Below are 21,478 nucleotides of genomic sequence, written 5' to 3'. Positions count from 1 at the left end.
TTTTTTAATTAAATTATGTTTTGTTTGTTTAAATTTTTTATTGAGTTCAGTCAGTCTTTGCATGTTTTTCAAATTATTGCTAATGAAAAGTTTTCCAGGGATCCCCTCATATTTTCATGTTCATTTGAGGAGCCAACATGTACATATTAGTACCTAAATGATACATATAAATATATACATATAAAGATAGCGATACAGTGACATTACTTTGTATTTAATGTGCCTAGTACTTCTTTATTGTATCAGTTTTATTTGACAAATAAAACCTTCTCTGATTCAGTAACCATTAGCTTCCATGGTGTTATTTAATCCAGAATTGTAAAACATCTTTTAGATTTTATGGAGCCATAAATATAATCATCCTTGATTGAGGGAGTCTATTCTAAAATGTATCAATGTATTCATACATATAGTTTCTTCTATCAACATTATAAATGCTTTACAAATTAATTTTAGGAAATGGGCCTATGTAAACAATATATTTAAGTTATTACCTTTTCCTTACTTTCCCTACTACTCTATTTTACAACATTATTCACACATCTAGGCTTTTTAATAATATTTAACAATATGATAATATTTATTTAATAAACATTTATAATCTAATTTCAATGAAAACACCTTTTAATTACATTTTGGATCATTTATTTATTTGAATATTATTTCATCATATTTTTGTATTCATTCTTAAAATTCATTAATTTTCTTTTCAGCTTAGTTCCTTTATTAATCTGAACCGCCAACTTATCCAGTATATGTTTTATGTAGTAGATGCTCTTCCAGCTGCAAACCATTACTGAGAAACATCCATACACACATTCACACACATACACTAAGGTCAATTTTAGCATACCCAATTCACCGATAGCCTACCACGTCTTTGGACTTGTTGGGGAAACCAGAGTACCCGAAGGAAACCCACTCAAACACGGGGAGAACATGCAAACTCCACACAGAAATGTCAACTGACCCAGCCGAGGCTCAAACCAGCGACCTTCTTGCTGTGAGGCGATCATGCCACCCACTGCGCCACCATTTTTGTATACACTACTGTATAATTATTCTAATCACTGGATTTTTATTCTTTTATTTTCATGCACAAATATAATATTAAAGCTTCATATTAAAATTATGAATTTAAAAGACAGATTTGTGAGGGGTGTGCTTATATTTGCTGAGCACTGAACATATAGGATATATTAACTGAATGAGTTAGTTAGGATTTAAGTTAGTTAAGATTAATTAAGATTACTTATTTGTTTAGAAGCAGCTTCAGTCTAACCTATTTCTGAATTGAACAGGCAGTTAGTGGATAAAAAATAAAAATAAAATAAAATAAAATAAAATAAAATAAAATAAAATAAAATAAAATAAAATAAAATAAAATAAAATAAAATAAAATCTTGTGATAAACAGCAGATGTCAGTGTGGGTGTGTTCAGCATACTGTTGATGCAGTGTTTGTGTAGTTGAGCTCATGGGTGGATAACCCCTGTCAAACGTTTAACATCCACGAACCATCATCAAATCTTTCTGCTGGAGGTCTCCGTTAAAACTGTGAGCACACATTTTATCACAATTATTATTCTGTTTTCATCATTTGATTGCTTTAAAATTACTGTGCGTTTTAAAGTTCTTTCTAACTTAACGATACTGGTTAACTTAGCATGTCTTAAACTGCTCCAGTGAGTGATAAGTAAATAATTATGTAACGTTATCCAGATACAAATCAGGTTTTAAACCGGTTATGAGACAGGCAAGCTGATTGATGTATAGTTTCAAATAATTATGTTTGTAGGTTTTATAAAACCTTTAGGTCGAGCTAATGCTAGCTGTCAGCGCTAACTGCTAATGCTAACGTTAACTAACTAACGTTACTCGCCGTAAAATTAATAATCAGAAATGAAACATTGAATGTGTTGTGGTTTCGTATAGTAAAACACGATGTTGGTTAAATTTGAGTAAAGTTTATCTAAGTATTCATAGTTAAGTCACCGCTTGAGTTTAAAGCAACAGGTTTGTGTTAATGCTAATGTTTGTGTATGTGCTAATGCTCCGTTTTAGGACACGTTCATTTATAAACAATGCAGTTATATTATTTTTATTAATGCGTGTATAATATATGTTGTAATTCTGGCAAAGTAACGTAGATACAAGTTTTTCGTGTAGAAAAGTTCTGTGATTTAATTTGGAACAGTCTATGACATGCTTATCATGCATGGTTCGTTTGAGAACACTCAAAATTAAGATGACCATATTACTGTTTCTTAAGTATGCCTAATTTAACAGTCTTCTTTGAACACCACAGTACTTTTAATGCTTCTGTGGTTTATATATAATATTTAAATATAGTAGACATTAATTATTCGTAGAATATTTGGTTGAGTCTGCAAATTCATCCTTTCATATTTATTAGTAAAGTAATTAAAGTGGGCAATCCGCAATCTCTTTTCAATTTCTTGATTAATTTATTTAGCATTATTTGACAATATACTACTCAGAAGCATTAAAGTTTTCAGATCTTTTCATTCTTTCTTTCTAGTTTTAGACTAGATATCTAAGGATTAAATTTAGAATCTATTCAGCTGAAATAGAAAAATGTACACTTCTACACTTTTTACAAAAAGAAGACAGTATAATCTTTATGCAAAGTAACCCACATTTTGCTTTAGACTTCTGACTAATCTTTAGACCAATTTACTCATGGATCCACACTGAAGTCAAATGAGCTTTGTTGTCATTTTGCCATATGTGGAGATCTACAAATATTACAAATTTCAAAATGTTGTGCCTCACAGGAACACAATGAAATGCATGCAATTGGACATATACACACAGGACAAAAAAGCTTATCTGCAAAAATGCAATCTCGATAATTATTTTCCATATTGAACGATATCTTTTTCGATATAACAATGACTGAAGTCACAAAATTAGAAGGTCCATTAAATGGCATAACATATTTTCGGCTGATAAATTTTCAGTGCTGAAAATTTAGTACATCTCTAATATCAACACACTTTTAGATTCCCATTGTTGCACATTTCTGCTGTGTAATTGGCTCTGTGATCAATATAGAGTAAAAAGATCCAGAGCTTATCATTGTTATTGACATAAATTGTATTGCGATTCAATATAATATCGGTTATCAGCCCAGCCTTAATCTAAACATATGTAACTTGCACAGATACAAATTTACAAAGTTTTATACAATGGTAGATAGAACTAAGGATAAAAAACAACCTACACAAGCCTACAAATAGCTAACCTAAATAATTTATAAATGCATAAAACCTATTCTGAATTACAAAGTGCAGATTTATAAACGGTGCCGTAGTGTAGACATTTTAGGCAAGTGTAGTTTAAGCAGGAAGAGTACAATACTAAATTGTCCAGTTCACAACTGCACATGAGAAAAGGTAAGAGTATCATATGTGAAGCCCACTCATCCACCAATGTATAGCCTACTTGTTCACGTAGAGCACATATAGGAAGCAATCCATCATGTGAGGAGTCTTTTGAAAACAGATGCAGCAGGACTTGTTGAAACACGAAATGTTTTGAAATATTTTTGTTTAGGGGTTTGAGTTTGGATAGGGGTTGAGAGAGGAATTGGGTGGCTAGAGTTGAGGAAAATTGCATGTTGTTGTTGTTTTTTATCGGTATTAAAAGTTGTGAACAACATAGGGATGTAACGATTATAGATTTTGGTTGTACAATTGTAGTCTGAGGAATAATCACGGTTTCGTGGTTATCACGATTATTATGCAATCATTAATTTAACATCAAGACACGAGTAGTTTAGATAGCACATGAAAACTTCTTATATTTTAAAGTGTTATTTATTGCTGCTCAGTAACCAAGTAATACAGCACAAAATACTAAAACAAACAAACATAGTCAATTTCTCTTTGGACTTAAAAATAAGTGAAAAAAGGTTTTGGCATTTAAACATAAGTAATAATTTTAAACTGAAAATAACTGACAACAGTGAATAAATAAAAATAAGAAAAAATAAAAATATATAATTTTCTAATGTAAATCTAGGCATCCTATTAGCGAAGTATTTTCCTTTTAAAGAGAACAAATGTAGGCAAAGGCTACTGAGCCTCTGTCTGAAAGACACTTTTGATCAACTATATTATGAACTTGTTTGATTTTAATTTTGTATTTTTTTTCCCCTTTGGAGTAGAAATGTGTATATTCCATACAAAGTATGAAGCTAAATAGTCAGTTTTTGTCACGTGATTCACGGTGTGCTCGCACCATTCTATCAACTTGGTGCATGTGGAATGAGTAAACACTAAAGGCTGATTTATACTTCTGCGTCAAACACCGGCGTAGGCTACGGCGCTGACGCATAGCCCTTTGCCGTGGCCGTCGCCGTCACTGACGTGCACCTCTCAAAAATTGTAACTACACGTCGCAACAACGCGTAGCGCAAGCTCTGTGATTGGTCGGCTTGCTAGCGCCGACGAGTCTGGGTGGGACCGAGAGCCGCGCGAATGGCGCAAGCAATTGTTTACAAGTGTGGAGTCCCATGAAGGAGCTCCGGATGGAAAGTTTTGTTCTGTGTTTACCTCATAGTTAAAGTTGTTGCACGTCCGCCGGTTCCTGCCTCAAAATGAGCGAGTTTGAGTCACTTGTACATCCAGGCAGTTGTCAGAAAAGCAAAACAGAAGCGAAGAAACTCGACACAGAGGAACATTTACACCTCACTGCCCACTAGCGTTTCGGAAGAGTTGATGCAGACCAACAGAGACAGCGCGCAGAAGTATAAATGCACAGCCACGCGCGTTGCCTGCGCCGTGAGTTGCGCCGTTCACTTGACGCAGAAGCATAAACCAGGCTTTAAGCCTGATTTATACTTCTGCGTCAAGTGACCGGCGTAACCCATGGCGCATGCAACGCGCGTGGCTGTGCATTTAAGTCTGATTTATACTTCTGCGTCAAACGCCGGCGTATGCTACTGCGCTGACGCATAGCCCTTCGCTGTGGCCATCGCCGTCACTGACGTGCACCTCTCAAAAAATGTAACTACACGTCGCAACGATGCGTAGCGTAAGCTCTGTGATTGGTCGGCTTGGTAGCGCTGACGAGTGTGGGCGGGACCGAGAGCCGCGCGAATGGCGCGAGCGATTGTTTACAAGTGTGGAGTCCCGTGAAGGAGCTCCGGATAGAAAGTTTTGTTTTGTGTTTACCTCATAGTTAAAGTTGTTGCACACCCGCCGGTTCCTGCCTCATAATGAGCGAGTTTGAGCCACCTGTACATCCCGGAAGTGTTCAGGAAAAGCAAAAAAGCAGAGAAGAAACTCGACACAGAGGAACATTAACACCTCACTGCCCACTAGCGTTTCGGAAGTGTTAATGCAGACCGACAGAGACCGCGCGCAGAAGTATAAATGCACAGCCACGCACGTTGCCTGCCCCGTGGGTTACGCCGGTCACTTGACGCAGAAGTATAAATCAGGCTTTAAACAGTCCTAATAGCCTCAGCCATAGTTAATCCAGTCAGTGTGTGTGTGTGTGTGTGTGTGTGTGTGTGTGTGTGTGTGTGTGTGTGTGTGTGTGCGTGTGTGTGTGTGTGTATTAGGCTCGGGGTACGAGCTTGGAACTTTGAACTGACCCACAGTTGGCATAACTTTCTTTTGTTGCAGCTAGGCATTGGCTGGTATAAGATTCTGACGGTATGATAACCTTGGATAAAAATATCACAAATTTGCGGTATTGTTTTTACAGCTCTTAAATATGTTCTTTTTAAATGTCTGGGTAAAAAATACAAACTTTTAAACACAATATATTTTATTTTAACAAACATTTAATATATTTTGGAACAGTAAACATGTCAGGCTAAAAACTTAAAATGAATTATTGACTTCTGTTGTCTTCATTTATTTAAACATAGTTTTTTTACAATTTACAATTTAAAACAGCATCTTTGGATATCTTTTATCCTGGAGAAGATACTGTTGTCCTAAAAAACAAACAAACAAAATAAGTATATCTTGAAAACCGTTATCGTCCCATGCCTAGTGCAGCAGTTTCGTTCCATGTAGATTTACGGTGATGAGAAGCCTTTACGATTAATTAACCATGATGTTTTAATGCACGGTTAATAATGAAATCAGTTAATCGCTGCATCCCTACAACAGTTTTTTAAAATGCATAGTTGTGTTAAAATAAAATATAAAATAATTATTAAAGTAATTATCAAACAAATTATAACATTAAAGTGTAAGTGATTTTTTTTAAAAATAGAATTGAAATATATTTAAATTAGTGGTGAGTAATATGGATGGATATGGATATTTCAGTAATTTTATAAATCAACCTATTGTTACGTATTTTGCTTTATAGTCACCATTATTCAAAAGCAAACAAGAACAAAGTCTGAAAATACAGTTTAAGTAGTTAGAAATGTATGGTACAATGCTAATATTTATGAATGTGTTGTTCAGTCGTGTTCCAGACAATACGATCATGTTTCATGCACAGAGATATGTTTTTCTGTGCAGTGGCTTGTAGGCATGGGCAAGTATAAGATTCTGACGGTATGATAACCTTGGATAAAAATATTACGGTTTCACAGTTTCATAGTATTGTGATTACTGCTTTGAAATATGTTCTTTTTAAATGAATGAGCAGCGTGAAAAAAATAGACCCAGCTTTGAAACTATCGCTGCACTGCTGCTTCAGCGATGCTCACGCCTCACGCTGACGCGCTGCTGCTGCGTGCGGTATGAAAGCTCTAAACTGTTAACATGGATGCCGAAAAAACATGCGCTGCTCACGCTCTGCTCATGCACTGCTGACGCTTGCGGTGTGAAACAGCCGTAACACTCCCTCGTCCTCCAAGGTTCCCGACTTTAATAAAATCACCAAAACACATCCTCAAAACAGACTATTTGGGATGATGAAGGGTGTATACTTCAGTGCACAGTTATCATAAATTAGGGGTGTCAAAATTAATTGTTTCTCCAATGCATTGCTATGCAGATGCAGATGATTAGTAAACAGTTCATTCATAATTTTTAAATAAGTTTATTAACTGGTTATTATGTACTGATGTTATTTATCGTAAATTTGCTATGCTGCGATAGCATACTATGGTGAGGGAGGCGAGCGCGAGTAATTAAATGCTCCAACTACTTTAAAAAACAGCAACTGTGCACAATCCAATGCTTGTAAGTGTGCTTGGAAAGTAGAAACCAGGAGCCCCCTTTTCAGCTTCAAGTGAACTCTTTGACTTGCTTGCAAGTTTGTGCGATTAAGGGTGCTTTCACACCTGTGAATCGATTCAGTTGTTGCGAAACAGAGATTACAAATGTTACATTGTTGCTCTTTGCTCTTGGTGCGGTTCGCTTTCACACTGCAAAGTTTCTAATCGGAGCTGTCAGTAGAGGTGGTGGTTTGGTGGTGTGGTGGTTTTGGAAGGTGCGCGCGACGTGTCTGAAGAGTGAGGAGAGATGCGGTGGGGAGGGGTAAGAAGGGTGCGCGACGTAGCCTATTTGAGGGCCGGGAGATTATCACTCGTTTGCAGGCATCCGGAGACTCACGAAACTTCCCGCCCTACTTATAATTGTCTCTACATATAGCTGTATGCCTATTACATATCTATAAAATACAGTGTTATAACCGCGCTTGGATCGGATCGCTTTCTCACTGCAATCGATCCGCTCCAGAGTTCGTTTCAATCGAGCCGAGGCCACCTCCTTCAAGCGATCTTGGAGTGATTGATTTGGCACGGATCCGAGAGCGATTGGTGTAGGGATGCTCAAAATAATCGATTAACCGTTAACCTAAAGGGTGCGTTTGTGACCGATTAATACTATCAGTTAAACGATTAAAATTATTATTTTATATATTTTTAGTTTGGCTGCATAAGGGGCCGATTGAATGCGCCTTTGCGTTAAGAGGTGCATCTTTTGCATGCGGCTCATCCCAGAGCAGCAGTTTGTGTTGTCAAGACAACTACAGAGAACTTTTAAAGAGCCTGGTTTCCGCTACATTCATTCTTCCATGGCGGGGACCAAAATGCATCCATCCACGGCTACATTACCCTTTCAAAATATTCAGTTATTAGGGGCCAAGCACCGTAGGTGCGTAGGCACCTATTGCTTTCGTTAGTGTTCTTATTATTAGGGGCCAAGCACCGTAGGTGCGTAGGCCCCTATTGCTTTCGTTAGTGTTCTTATTATTATTATTATTATTAGGGGCCAAGCACCGTAGGTGCGTAGGCACCTATTGCTTTCGTTAGTGTTCTTATTAGGGGCCAAGCACCGTAGGTGCGTAGGCACCTATTGCTTTCGTTAGTGTTCTTATTATTATTATTATTATTATTATTATTATTATTCTTCTTCTTCTTCTTCTTCTTCTTCCGTTTCTTCCGCCGGATTTGAATGGCAGCCCATATAGGCGTATGCGGGAAAGTTGTATAATTTGGCACAATGATAGAGGCCAGTATTAACATTAATCAGGCCAATTATGAAGTCTCAAAATCAAACTCTCTAGCGCCACCACTTGTCCAAACTTTCACGTATGTTTATCATCATAACTTTTGAACCGAATGGGCTACAATCAAAATTCTTTTTTCCTCTGATTCCTTGGCTCAGTCCGATTCAAACCCAACCTATGACGTCATTTTCCGTCATGACTTTTTTTGCGCTATTTTAAATTTTTCGAAAAACCTATTTGATCGAACTCGTCCTAGGCCGTGTCTCAGATTTTCACCAAAATTGAATCACATGATCTACAGACCATGCCAACCAAAAGTTATGGAATTCAAGTTGATTAGACCAACTGTTTTCGTTTAATTTATGAACTAATTTAACGTAGAACTTGTGAAAATGGACTCGAGGCGATATCTCTGTAACGCATTCACCGATTCACACCAAACTTGGTGTGTGTTATGACAACTAGGGTCTAAGGTTAAATGCAGAGTTTCGGCGCACTGCCCCCTAGTGGTCCGGAGATACTTAAAACTTGCTTTTTGGCTTATAACGTCTCAACCTTTCGTCCGAAACTCATGAAACTGGTCTCATTACATCCGGCAGAGCATGCCGAGTCAAATGATGTCTGATTTTCACAGGTCAGCCATTTTGGGCGTCGCCCATTTCGATTTTTGCCCAAAAATGCTATATTTTACCAACATAGTCACATATCATTACAAAACATGGTAAGCATCTGGCACAATGATAGAGGACAGTATTAACAATAATCAAACCAAATATGAAGTCTCAAAATCAAACTCTCTAGCGCCACCACTTGTACAAACGTTCATGTATGTTTATCATGATAAATTTTGAACCAAATGGGCTACAATCAAAATTCTTTTTTCCCCTGAATCCTTGTCTCAGTCCGATTCAAACGCACCCTATGTCGTCATTTTCCGTCATGAATTTTTTCGCGCTATTTAAAATTTTTCGAAAAACCTATTTGATCGAACTTGTCCTAGGCCGTGTCTCCGATTTTCACCAAAATTGAATCACATGATCTACAGACCATGCCAACCAAAAGTTATGGAATTCAAGTTGATTTGACCAACCGTTTTCGTTAAACTTGCGATCAAATTTAACGTAGAACTTGCAAAGCTGGACTTGAGACGATATCTCCGTAACGCATTCACCGATTCACACCAAACTTGGTGTGTGTTATGACAACTAGGTTTTGAGGCTATTTGCGGAGTTTCGGCACACTGCCCCCTAGTGGTCCGGAGATACAAAAAACTTGCTTTTTTGGTTTATAACGCCTCAACCTTTCGTCTGAAACTCATAAAACTGCTCTCATTACATCCGGCAGAGCATGTCGAGCCGAGTGATGTCTGATTTTTACAGGTCAGCCATTTTGGGCATCGACCATTTCGATTTTTGGTGTAAAATGCTATATTTTACCAACACATTCACATATCATTACAAAACATGGTATGCATCTTCAACCCCATGCCCTGAAAGTCCTTAAAAACTTCTGGAGCAGCGCCACCTTTTGGTCAAAAGTGCTTGGCCCCTTAATTGCTGCTTGCAGCTATATTTATTATTATTCTTCTTCTTCTTCTTCTTCTTCTTCTTCTTCTTCCGTTTCTTCCGCCGGATTTGAATGGCAGCCCATATAGGCGTATGCGGGAAAGTTGTATAATTTGGCACAATGATAGAGGCCAGTATTAACATTAATCAGACCAAACATGAAGTCTCAAAATCAAACTCTCTAGCGCCACCACTTGTCCAAACTTTCACGTATGTTTATCATCATAACTTTTGAACCGAATGGGCTACAATCAAAATTCTTTTTTCCTCTGATTCCTTGGCTCAGTCCGATTCAAACCCACCCTATGACGTCATTTTCCGTCATGAATTTTTTCGCGCTATTTTAAATTTTTCGAAAAACCTATTTGATCGAACTCGTCCTAGGCCGTGTCTCCGATTTTCACCAAAATTGAATCACATGATCTACAGACCATGCCAACCAAAAGTTATGGAATTCAAGTTGATTAGACCAACCGTTTTTGTTTAACTTGCGAACTAATTTAACGAAGAACTTGCGAAAATGGACTTGAGGCGATATCTCTGTAATGCATTCACCGATTCACACCAAACTTGGTGTGTGTTATGACAACTAGGGTCTAAGGTTAATTGCGGAGTTTCGGCACACTGCCCCCTAGTGGTCCGGAGATACAAAAAACTTGCTTTTTGGCTTATAACATCTCAACCTTTCGTCCGAAACTCATAAAACTGGTCTCATTACATCCGGCAGAGCATGCCGAATCGAATGATGTCTGATTTTCACAGGTCAGCCATTTTGGGCGTCGCCCATTTCGATTTTTGGCCAAAAATGCTATATTTTACCAACATATTCACATATCATTACAAAACATGGTAAGCATCTGGCACAATGATAGAGGACAGCATTAACATTAATCATACCAAATATGAAGTCTCAAAATCAAACTCTCTAGCGCCACCACTTGTCCAAATGTTCATGTATGTTTATCATGGTAACTTTTGAACCAAATGGGCTACAATCAAAATTCTTTTTTCCACTGATTCCTTGGATCAGTCCGATTCAAACGCACCCTATGACGTCATTTTCCGTCATGAATTTTTTCGCGTTATTTTAAATTATTCGAAAAACCTATTTGATCGAACTCGTCCTAGGCCGTTTCTCCGATTATCACCCAAATTGAATCACATGATCTACAGACCATGCCAACCAAAAGTTATGGAATTCAAGTTGATTTGACCAACCGTTTTCGTTTAACTTGCAATCAAATTTAACGTAGAACTTGCAAAAATGGACTTGAGACGATATCTCTGTAACGCATTCACCAATTCACACCAAACTTGGTGTGTGTTATGACAACTAGGGTCTAAGGTTAATTGCGGAGTTTCGGCGCACTGCCCTCTAGTGGTCCGGAGATACAAAAAACTTGCTTTTTGGCTTATAACGTCTCAACCTTTCGTCCGAAACTCATGAAAGTGGTCTCATTACATCCGGCAGAGCATGCCGAGTCGAATGATGTCTGATTTTTACAGGTCAGCCATTTTGGGCGTCGCCCATTTTGATTTTTGGCCAAAAATGCTATATTTTACCAACACATTCACATATCATTACAAAACATGGTATGCATCTTCAACCCCATGCCCTGAAAGTACTCAAAAACTTCAAGAGCAGCGCCACCTTTTGGGCAAAAGTGCTTGGCCCCTTAATTGCTGCTTGCAGCTATATTTATTATTATTATTATTATTCTTCTTCTTCTTCTTCCGTTTCTTCCGCCGGATTTGAATGGCAGCCCATATAGGCGTATGCGGGAAAGTTGTATAATTTGGCACAATGATAGAGGCCAGTAATAACATTAATCAGGCCAAATATGAAGTCTCAAAATCAAACTCTCTAGCGCCACCACTTGTCCAAACTTTCACGTATGTTTATCATGATAACTTTTGAACCGAATGGGCTACAATCAAAATTCTTTTTTCCTCTGATTCCTTGGCTCAGTCCGATTCAAACCCACCCTATGACGTCATTTTCCGTCATGAATTTTTTTGCGCTATTTTAAATTTTTCGAAAAACCTATTTGATCGAACTCGTCCTAGGCCGTGTCTCCGATTTTCACCAAAATTGAATCACATGATCTACAGACCATGCCAACCAAAAGTTATGGAATTCAAGTAGATTAGACCAACCGTTTTCGTTTAACTTGCGAACTAATTTAACGTAGAACTTGCGAAAATGGACTTGAGGAGATATCTCCGTAACGCATTCACCGATTCACACCAAACTTTGTGTGTGTTATGACAACTAGGGTCTGAGGTTAATTGCGGAGTTTCGGCGCACTGCCCCCTAGTGGTCCGGAGATACTAAAAACTTGCTTTTTGGCTTATAACGTCTCAACCATTCGTCCGAAACTCATGAAACTGGTCTCATTACATCCGGCAGAGCATGCCGAGTCGAATGATGTCTGATTTTCACAGGTCAGCCATTTTGGGCGTCGCCCATTTCGATTTTTGGCCAAAAATGCTATATTTTACCAACACATTCACATATCATTACAAAACATGGTATGCATCTTCAACCCCATGCCCTGAAAGTACTCAAAAACGTCTGGAGCAGCGCCACCTTATGGCCAATAGTGCTTGGCCCCTTAATTGCTGCTTGCAGCTATATTTATTATTATTCTTCTTCTTCTTCTTCCGTTTCTTCCGCCGGATTTGAATGGCAGCCCATATAGGCGTATGCGGGAAAGTTGTATAATTTGGCACAATGATAGAGGCCAGTATTAACATTAATCAGGCCAATTATGAAGTCTCAAAATCAAACTCTCTAGCGCCACCACTTGTCCAAACTTTCACGTATGTTTATCATCATAACTTTTGAACCAAATGGGCTACAATCAAAATTCTTTTTTCCTCTGATTCCTTGGCTCAGTCCAATTCAAACGCACCCTATGACGTCATTTTCCGTCATGACTTTTTTCGCGCTATTTTAAATTTTTCGCAAAACCTATTTGATCGAACTCGTCCTAGGCCGTGTCTCCGATTTTCACCAAAATTTAATCACATGATCTACAGACCATGCCAACCAAAAGTTATGGAATTCAAGTTGATTAGACCAACCGTTTTCGTTTAACTTGCGAACTAATTTAACGTAGAACTTGCGAAAATGGACTTGAGGCGATATCTCTGTAACGCATTCACCGATTCACACCAAACTTGGTGTGTGTTATGACAACTAGGGTCTAAGGTTAATTGCGGAGTTTCGGCGCACTGCCCCCTAGTGGTCCGGAGATACTAAAAACTTGCTTTTTGGCTTATAACGTCTCAACCTTTCGTCCGAAACTCATGAAACTGGTCTCATTACATTCGGCAGAGCATGCCGAGTCGAATGATGTCTGATTTTCACAGGTCAGCCTTTTTGGGCGTCGCCCATTTCGATTTTTGGCCAAAAATGCTATATTTTACCAACACATTCACATATCATTACAAAACATGGTATGCATCTTCAACCCCATGCCCTGAAAGTACTCAAAAACGTCTGGAGCAGCGCCACCTTATGGCCAATAGTGCTTGGCCCCTTAATTGCTGCTTGCAGCTATATTTATTATTATTATTCTTCTTCTTCCGTTTCTTCCGCCGGATTTGAATGGCAGCCCATATAGGCGTATGCGGGAAAGTTGTATAATTTGGCACAATGATAGAGGCCAGTATTAACATTAATCAGGCCAAATATGAAGTCTCAAAATCAAACTCTCTAGCGCCACCACTTGTCCAAACTTTCACGTATGTTTATCATGATAACTTTTGAACCGAATGGGCTACAATCAAAATTCTTTTTTCCTCTGATTCCTTGGCTCAGTCCGATTCAAACCCACCCTATGACGTCATTTTCCGTCATGAATTTTTTTGCGCTATTTTAAATTTTTCGAAAAACCTATTTGATCGAACTCGTCCTAGGCCGTGTCTCCGATTTTCACCAAAATTGAATCACATGATCTACAGACCATGCCAACCAAAAGTTATGGAATTCAAGTAGATTAGACCAACCGTTTTCGTTTAACTTGCGAACTAATTTAACGTAGAACTTGCGAAAATGGACTTGAGGAGATATCTCCGTAACGCATTCACCGATTCACACCAAACTTTGTGTGTGTTATGACAACTAGGGTCTGAGGTTAATTGCGGAGTTTCGGCGCACTGCCCCCTAGTGGTCCGGAGATACTAAAAACTTGCTTTTTGGCTTATAACGTCTCAACCATTCGTCCGAAACTCATGAAACTGGTCTCATTACATCCGGCAGAGCATGCCGAGTCGAATGATGTCTGATTTTCACAGGTCAGCCATTTTGGGCGTCGCCCATTTCGATTTTTGGCCAAAAATGCTATATTTTACCAACACATTCACATATCATTACAAAACATGGTATGCATCTTCAACCCCATGCCCTGAAAGTACTCAAAAACGTCTGGAGCAGCGCCACCTTATGGCCAATAGTGCTTGGCCCCTTAATTGCTGCTTGCAGCTATATTTATTATTATTCTTCTTCTTCTTCTTCCGTTTCTTCCGCCGGATTTGAATGGCAGCCCATATAGGCGTATGCGGGAAAGTTGTATAATTTGGCACAATGATAGAGGCCAGTATTAACATTAATCAGGCCAATTATGAAGTCTCAAAATCAAACTCTCTAGCGCCACCACTTGTCCAAACTTTCACGTATGTTTATCATCATAACTTTTGAACCAAATGGGCTACAATCAAAATTCTTTTTTCCTCTGATTCCTTGGCTCAGTCCAATTCAAACGCACCCTATGACGTCATTTTCCGTCATGACTTTTTTCGCGCTATTTTAAATTTTTCGCAAAACCTATTTGATCGAACTCGTCCTAGGCCGTGTCTCCGATTTTCACCAAAATTTAATCACATGATCTACAGACCATGCCAACCAAAAGTTATGGAATTCAAGTTGATTAGACCAACCGTTTTCGTTTAACTTGCGAACTAATTTAACGTAGAACTTGCGAAAATGGACTTGAGGCGATATCTCTGTAACGCATTCACCGATTCACACCAAACTTGGTGTGTGTTATGACAACTAGGGTCTAAGGTTAATTGCGGAGTTTCGGCGCACTGCCCCCTAGTGGTCCGGAGATACTAAAAACTTGCTTTTTGGCTTATAACGTCTCAACCTTTCGTCCGAAACTCATGAAACTGGTCTCATTACATTCGGCAGAGCATGCCGAGTCGAATGATGTCTGATTTTCACAGGTCAGCCTTTTTGGGCGTCGCCCATTTCGATTTTTGGCCAAAAATGCTATATTTTACCAACACATTCACATATCATTACAAAACATGGTATGCATCTTCAACCCCATGCCCTGAAAGTACTCAAAAACGTCTGGAGCAGCGCCACCTTATGGCCAATAGTGCTTGGCCCCTTAATTGCTGCTTGCAGCTATATTTATTATTATTATTCTTCTTCTTCCGTTTCTTCCGCCGGATTTGAATGGCAGCCCATATAGGCGTATGCGGGAAAGTTGTATAATTTGGCACAATGATAGAGGCCAGTATTAACATTAATCAGGCCAATTATGAAGTCTCAAAATCAAACTCTCTAGCGCCACCACTTGTCCAAACTTTCACGTACGTTTATCATCATAACTTTTGAACCGAATGGGCTACAATCAAAATTCTTTTTTCCTCTGATTCCTTGGCTCAGTCCGATTCAAACCCACCCTATGACGTCATTTTCCGTCATGAATTTTTTCGCGCTATTTTAAATTTTTCGAAAAACCTATTTGATCGAACTTGTCCTAGGCCGTGTCTCTGATTTTCACCAAAATTGAATCACATGATCTACAGACCATGCCAACCAAAAGTTATGGAATTCAAGTTGATTAGACCAACTGTTTTCGTTTAACTTGCGAACTAATTTAACGTAGAACTTGCGAAAATGGACTTGAGGCGATATCTCTGTAACGCATTCACCGATTCACACCAAACTTGGTGTGTGTTGTGACAACTAGGGTCTAAGGTTAATTGCGGAGTTTCGGCGCACTGCCCCCTAGTGGTCCGGAGATACTAAAAACTTGCTTTTTGGCTTATAACGTCTCAACCTTTCGTCCGAAACTCATGAAACTGGTCTCATTACATCCGGCAGAGCATGCCGAGTCAAATGATGTCTGATTTTCACAGGTCAGCCATTTTGGGCGTCGCCCATTTCGATTTTTGGCCAAAAATGCTATATTTTACCAACACCTTCACATATCATTACAAAACATGGTATGCATCTTCAACCCCATGCCCTGAAAGTCCTTTAAAACTTCTGGAGCAGCGCCACCTTTTGGTCAAAAGTGCTTGGCCCCTTAATTGCTGCTTGCAGCTATATTTAGGGGCCAAGCACCGTAGGTGCGTAGGCACCTATTGCTTTCGTTAGTGTTCTTATTATTATTATTATTATTATTCTTCTTCTTCTTCCGTTTCTTCCGCCGGATTTGAATGGCAGCCCATATAGGCGTATGCGGGAAAGTTGTATAATTTGGCACAATAATAGAGGCCAGTATTAACATTAATCAGGCCAATTATGAAGTCTCAAAATCAAACTCTCTAGCGCCACCACTTGTCTAAACTTTTACGTATGTTTATCATCATAACTTTTGAACCGAATGGGCTACAATCAAAATTCTTTTTTCCTCTGATTCCTTGGCTCAGTCCGATTCAAACCCACCCTATGACGTCATTTTCCGTCATGACTTTTTTCGCGCTATTTTAAATTTTTCGAAAAACCTGTTTGATCGAACTCGTCCTAGGCCGTGTCTCCAATTTTCACCAAAATTGAATCACATGATCTACAGACCACGCCAACCAAAAGTTATGGAATTCAAGTTGATTAGACCAACCGTTTTCGTTTAACTTACGAAGTAATTTAACAAAGAACTTGCGAAAATGGACTTGAGGCGATATCTCTGTAACGCATTCACCGATTCACACCAAACTTGGTGTGTGTTATGACAACTAGGGTCTAAGGTTAATTGCAGAGTTTCGGCGCACTGCCCCCTAGTGGTCCAGAGATACTAAAAACTTGCTTTTTGGCTTATAACGTATCAACCTTTCGTCCGAAACTCATGAAACTGGTCTCATTACATCCGGCAGAGCATGCCGAGTCGAATGATGTCTGATTTTCACAGGTCAGCCATTTTGGGCGTCGCCCATTTCGATTTTTGGCCAAAAATGCTATATTTTACCAACACATTCACATATCATTACAAAACATGGTATACATCTTCAACCCCATGCCATGAAAGTACTCAAAAACGTCTGGAGCAGCGCCACCTTATGGCCAATAGTGCTTGGCCCCTTAATTGCTGCTTGCAGCTATATTTATTATTATTATTATTATTATTCTTCTTCTTCTTCTTCCGTTTCTTCCGCCGGATTTGAATGGCAGCCCATATAGGCGTATGCGGGAAAGTTGTATAATTTGGCACAATGATAGAGGCCAGTATTAACATTAATCAGGCCAATTATGAAGTCTCAAAATCAAACTCTCTAGCGCCACCACTTGTCCAAACTTTCACGTATGTTTATCATCATATCTTTTGAACCGAATGGGCTACAATAAAAATTCTTTTTTCCTCTGATTCCTTGGCTCAGTCCGATTCAAACCCACCCTATGACGTCATTTTCCGTCATGAATTTTTTCGCGCTATTTTAAATTTTTCGAAAAACCTATTTGATCGAACTCGTCCTAGGCCGTGTCTCTGATTTTCACCAAAATTGAATCACATGATGTACAGACCATGCCAACCAAAAGTTATGGAATTCAAGTTGATTACACCAAACGTTTTCGTTTAACTTGCGAACTAATTTAACATAGAACTTGCGAAAATGGACTTGAGGCGATATCTCTGTAACGCATTCACCGATTCACACCAAACTTGGTGTGTGTTATGACAACTAGGGTCTAAGGTTAATTGCGGAGTTTCGGCGCACTGCCCCCTAGTGGTCCGGAGATACTAAAAACTTGCTTTTTGGCTTATAACGTCTCAACCTTTCGTCCGAAACTCATGAAACTGGTCTCATTACATCCGGCAGAGCATGCCGAGTCGAATGATGTCTGATTTTCACAGGTCAGCCATTTTGGGCGTCGCCCATTTTGATTTTTGGCCAAAAATGCTATATTTTACCAACACATTCACATATCATTACAAAACATGGTATGCATCTTCAACCCCATGCCCTGAAAGTACTCAAAAACGTCTGGAACAGCGCCACCTTATGGCCAATAGTGCTTGGCCCCTTAATTGCTGCTTGCAGCTATATTTGTTGTTGTTGTTTTTAATAGCGGATTATAATCGCATCAAAACGTATTAAAAGGTAAGTGGATTATAACAGCGCAAACTTTTTTGTAACCGTATAGTGCTGTGCACTATTGTCTAATCCTTTGGGGTTACGTGCTGACTGACTGACTGACTGACTGACAGGTGCGCGATGCGTGAGGCCAGCAAACACGCAGAAGCTTTCAGTTAAGATGAACACAGTTTCTATAGTAATACTTTATTTATAGATAAAGTATGACTCTGCATATAATTACTCTATCTTGCTGGAGTTTATGGCCATTTCGCTTTACTTCAGGACGCATTATTGCCGCTCTGAAGGTCTAATCGCTGTTTTAAGTTATCCAGAGCTGTATGAATGTACAAATCTTGAATATCATAATATTATTAAATATTACAATTTTATCAACATATACAGCAACACTTTTGCACAATCGATACCCAGCTGATTCAGTTGTTTCATAAGAGGGCCGCGCTTTCTTCTCTTCTTTTTTCCTTGTCAACATAAAGGCAGTGAGGTGCGCCTCGCGTTTTTGGAATGAAAAAAGCACGTTAGGTGTGGTCGGCCACTTGTTCAACTGCAAGACATACTTAACTTGCGGGACGATAACGTATAACCCGTGCCTACAGACACATTTGCTAAAGAAGCAAAATGGAAGAAGAATATTGCTTGAAACAGACGTGTTGATGCCAAAAAAAGCGCTGATGTTGACCTGGATCTGGATCTGCACGTGATTATAATAATTCAAGCGGGGCATTAAATAAATGCATATTTTCCGTGGAGCGAGCGATTTGAGGAAGTCTGCTATTTTATTTGACGGAAGACAAAAATATGATTGGAAAAAAACAGTATATAATAAATAATCAGTCAGTGTTTTCGATTTGTAATATAAATTAATTATTTAAGTGAAAATAATTTAGGGCAGTCCTATTTATTTTATTCATTTTAATTAGTTTATTCTGTTCTTCTATGCTAAACACTGCAGGTGCGTGAAAATGCTCTGTTGTAATGTTCTATTATTAATATGCAAGCATATAAAAATAAATCAGTATTTTATGCAATATTTAATGTGTCAGACACAAAATAGACACGTCAATTTGTTTAATATAAAATTAATAGTAATCTGACCAGTTAACCGTTAATAACCGATTAATGAGCGGCGGTTGTCGGTTAGCAAAATTAACCGAAATGAGCATCCCTAGATTGGTGGTTTCACATATGCCAAACGAACCGTGCTAACTGGGCAAACGAGACAGGTTCCGAAACAAAACTGTAGGTGTGAAAGCACCCTAAGTTTGATACTTTGGAGGGGGGTGCGTAGATTGCTAGGTGACTATCAACCGTTTTATCAGAGTATCATACAAGTTTTATTTATGGAGAAAATTAAAAAGCACTGCAGTGTTTGGATGTTCTGTGTTTGTCTGGGATAAATGGTCTACCGAAATGTGTATATTCCATAAAAATTATGAAGCTGATCGGTCATTTATTGTCACATGACTTGCGGTGCGCTCGCGGCATTCTGAGGGTGTTTTCAACTTGGTGCATCTGGAAGGCTTGATCGTGTCGGTTCCAATATGCGCGCACAAGCCACACACCTCCATTGGAAATAACAAACTTGCGCATGGAAAAAACAATATGTGAATAAGGGTGCCGTCATTTGCAATGTCCAGCAGTTGATCCTTTTGCATAGACATGCTGGATTCACCTGATTTGTTAACAAATGAGTTGCGAAACTATTTGACAGTTTATGGGTCCTTCACTGGGCCTTTTCCCCTTCACAACGAGACTTTCCAAAGACTTTTGTTACTTACTTATTTTGCTAGCTTGTGAGTTAAATTTTGGCACTCAAGTCACCGAAAAGTAACTGGTCATTTTTTAAAATAAAAGTTTTTTTTTCCAAATAAAGATTGTTCAGACTGAAATAATAAATAAAACAGAAAAAATAATGATTTCTTTTGCGGCCTGGTACTAATTGACCCTAATTGACTTATTGAACTGGTAACGGTCTGCAACCTGGGGGTTGTGGACCACTGGCATTGGGGACAGATTATGCAGGATGCACGTTTTATCAGATGTTTGTATGCTTTTATCAGATGCTTTTCGGCTTAGTCCAGGGGTTTTCAAAGTGTGAGGCGCGCCTCCCCTGGGGGGTGCCAGAGCATGTCAGGGGAGGCGCGGGAAAAAATATTATATAATAAAAATATGATTATTAAGTTTAATTATTATATGTATTTTTTAAATTATTTTTAAACGTTTTAATTAAACAAAGCTAAAAAAAATAATACGTCAAAAATAAGAAAACCTTTTTTACCCAGAAGGCCATTGCTGTGAATTCGCTTCTGTGTTGCAAGCCTGCCTATACAGGTATATGGCTGCCAATACAAGTATATGGCTGCTAATACAATGGATCGGTTTCTGAGACCCCCCGATTCAAAGCCTTCAAGTTCAGGGCTTAAACCCAAAAGACGACGATATGATGATCAGTATTTGAGTTTAGGATTTACGTGGACAGGACCAGCTGATGAACCACGACCTTTAAGTGTGGTTTGTCAAGATATTTTGGCTAATGACAGCATGAGACCCGCTAAACTTCAGCGTCACCTTGAAACCAAGCATGATGAGGTAGCAAGAAAACCTCCAGAATTTTGTGTGTGTGCGTGTGTGTGTGCGTGTGTGTGCGTGTGTGTGCGTGCGTGTTTGGGAGGAGGGGGGCGCCAATGAATAAGTTGTGTCAAAAGGGAGGCCCACTGTCTTAGACTTTGAAAACCCCGGGCTTAGTCCATTTATTAATCAAGGGTCGCCACAGCGGAATAAAAAGGCAACTTATTAACTATAGCGGATGCCCTTCCAGCTTCAACCCATCACTGGAAAACATCTATACAATCTTTAACACTAGGCTTGGGCGGTATCCAAATTTTTATATCGTCCTCCCTATTTTACCTCGGTAAATTATTATATTTGGCTTGTGCCTAAACCATTTAAAAACTGAATACCGTATATGCAACCTTAGGTTCGCGATCACCTGTTTGTCTTGTTACTATCAGAGGTCTGCGTGGGACGCTCTCTTTCATTCACGCACGTGCACACACACACACACAAAGAGAGAGAGAGAGCACCACTCTCTCTCTCTCTCTCTTTCTCTTATTCACACACACACAT

The 21,478-nt window shown here is 38.9% G+C and overlaps 1 protein-coding gene across 2 annotated transcripts in view; it reads left to right on the top strand.

Annotated features, from left to right (window-relative positions):
• The first annotated feature begins 1,439 nt into the window (after positions 1–1,439).
• Positions 1,440–21,478, top strand: part of stat5b (signal transducer and activator of transcription 5b) — an 87,125-nt gene continuing 67,086 nt past the window's right edge. The window contains exons 1-3 of one of the 2 annotated variants that reach the window (NM_001003984.2): positions 1,440–1,547; positions 2,504–2,510; positions 8,835–8,839. The gene's annotated coding sequence lies outside the window, so the exon portion shown is untranslated. Of the gene's footprint in view, positions 1,557–2,503; positions 2,511–8,834; positions 8,840–21,478 lie in introns of both variants that reach the window. The other variant, XM_068224541.2, reaches the window with a different exon arrangement.

The sequence above is a fragment of the Danio rerio genome, chromosome 12 (genome assembly GCF_049306965.1).
Source record: "Danio rerio strain Tuebingen ecotype United States chromosome 12, GRCz12tu, whole genome shotgun sequence".
NCBI classification, from domain to species: Eukaryota; Metazoa; Chordata; class Actinopteri; order Cypriniformes; family Danionidae; genus Danio; species Danio rerio.
Note: the sequence above shows the minus strand (reverse complement) of the source record. Positions and strands in the feature narration are given on the sequence as shown.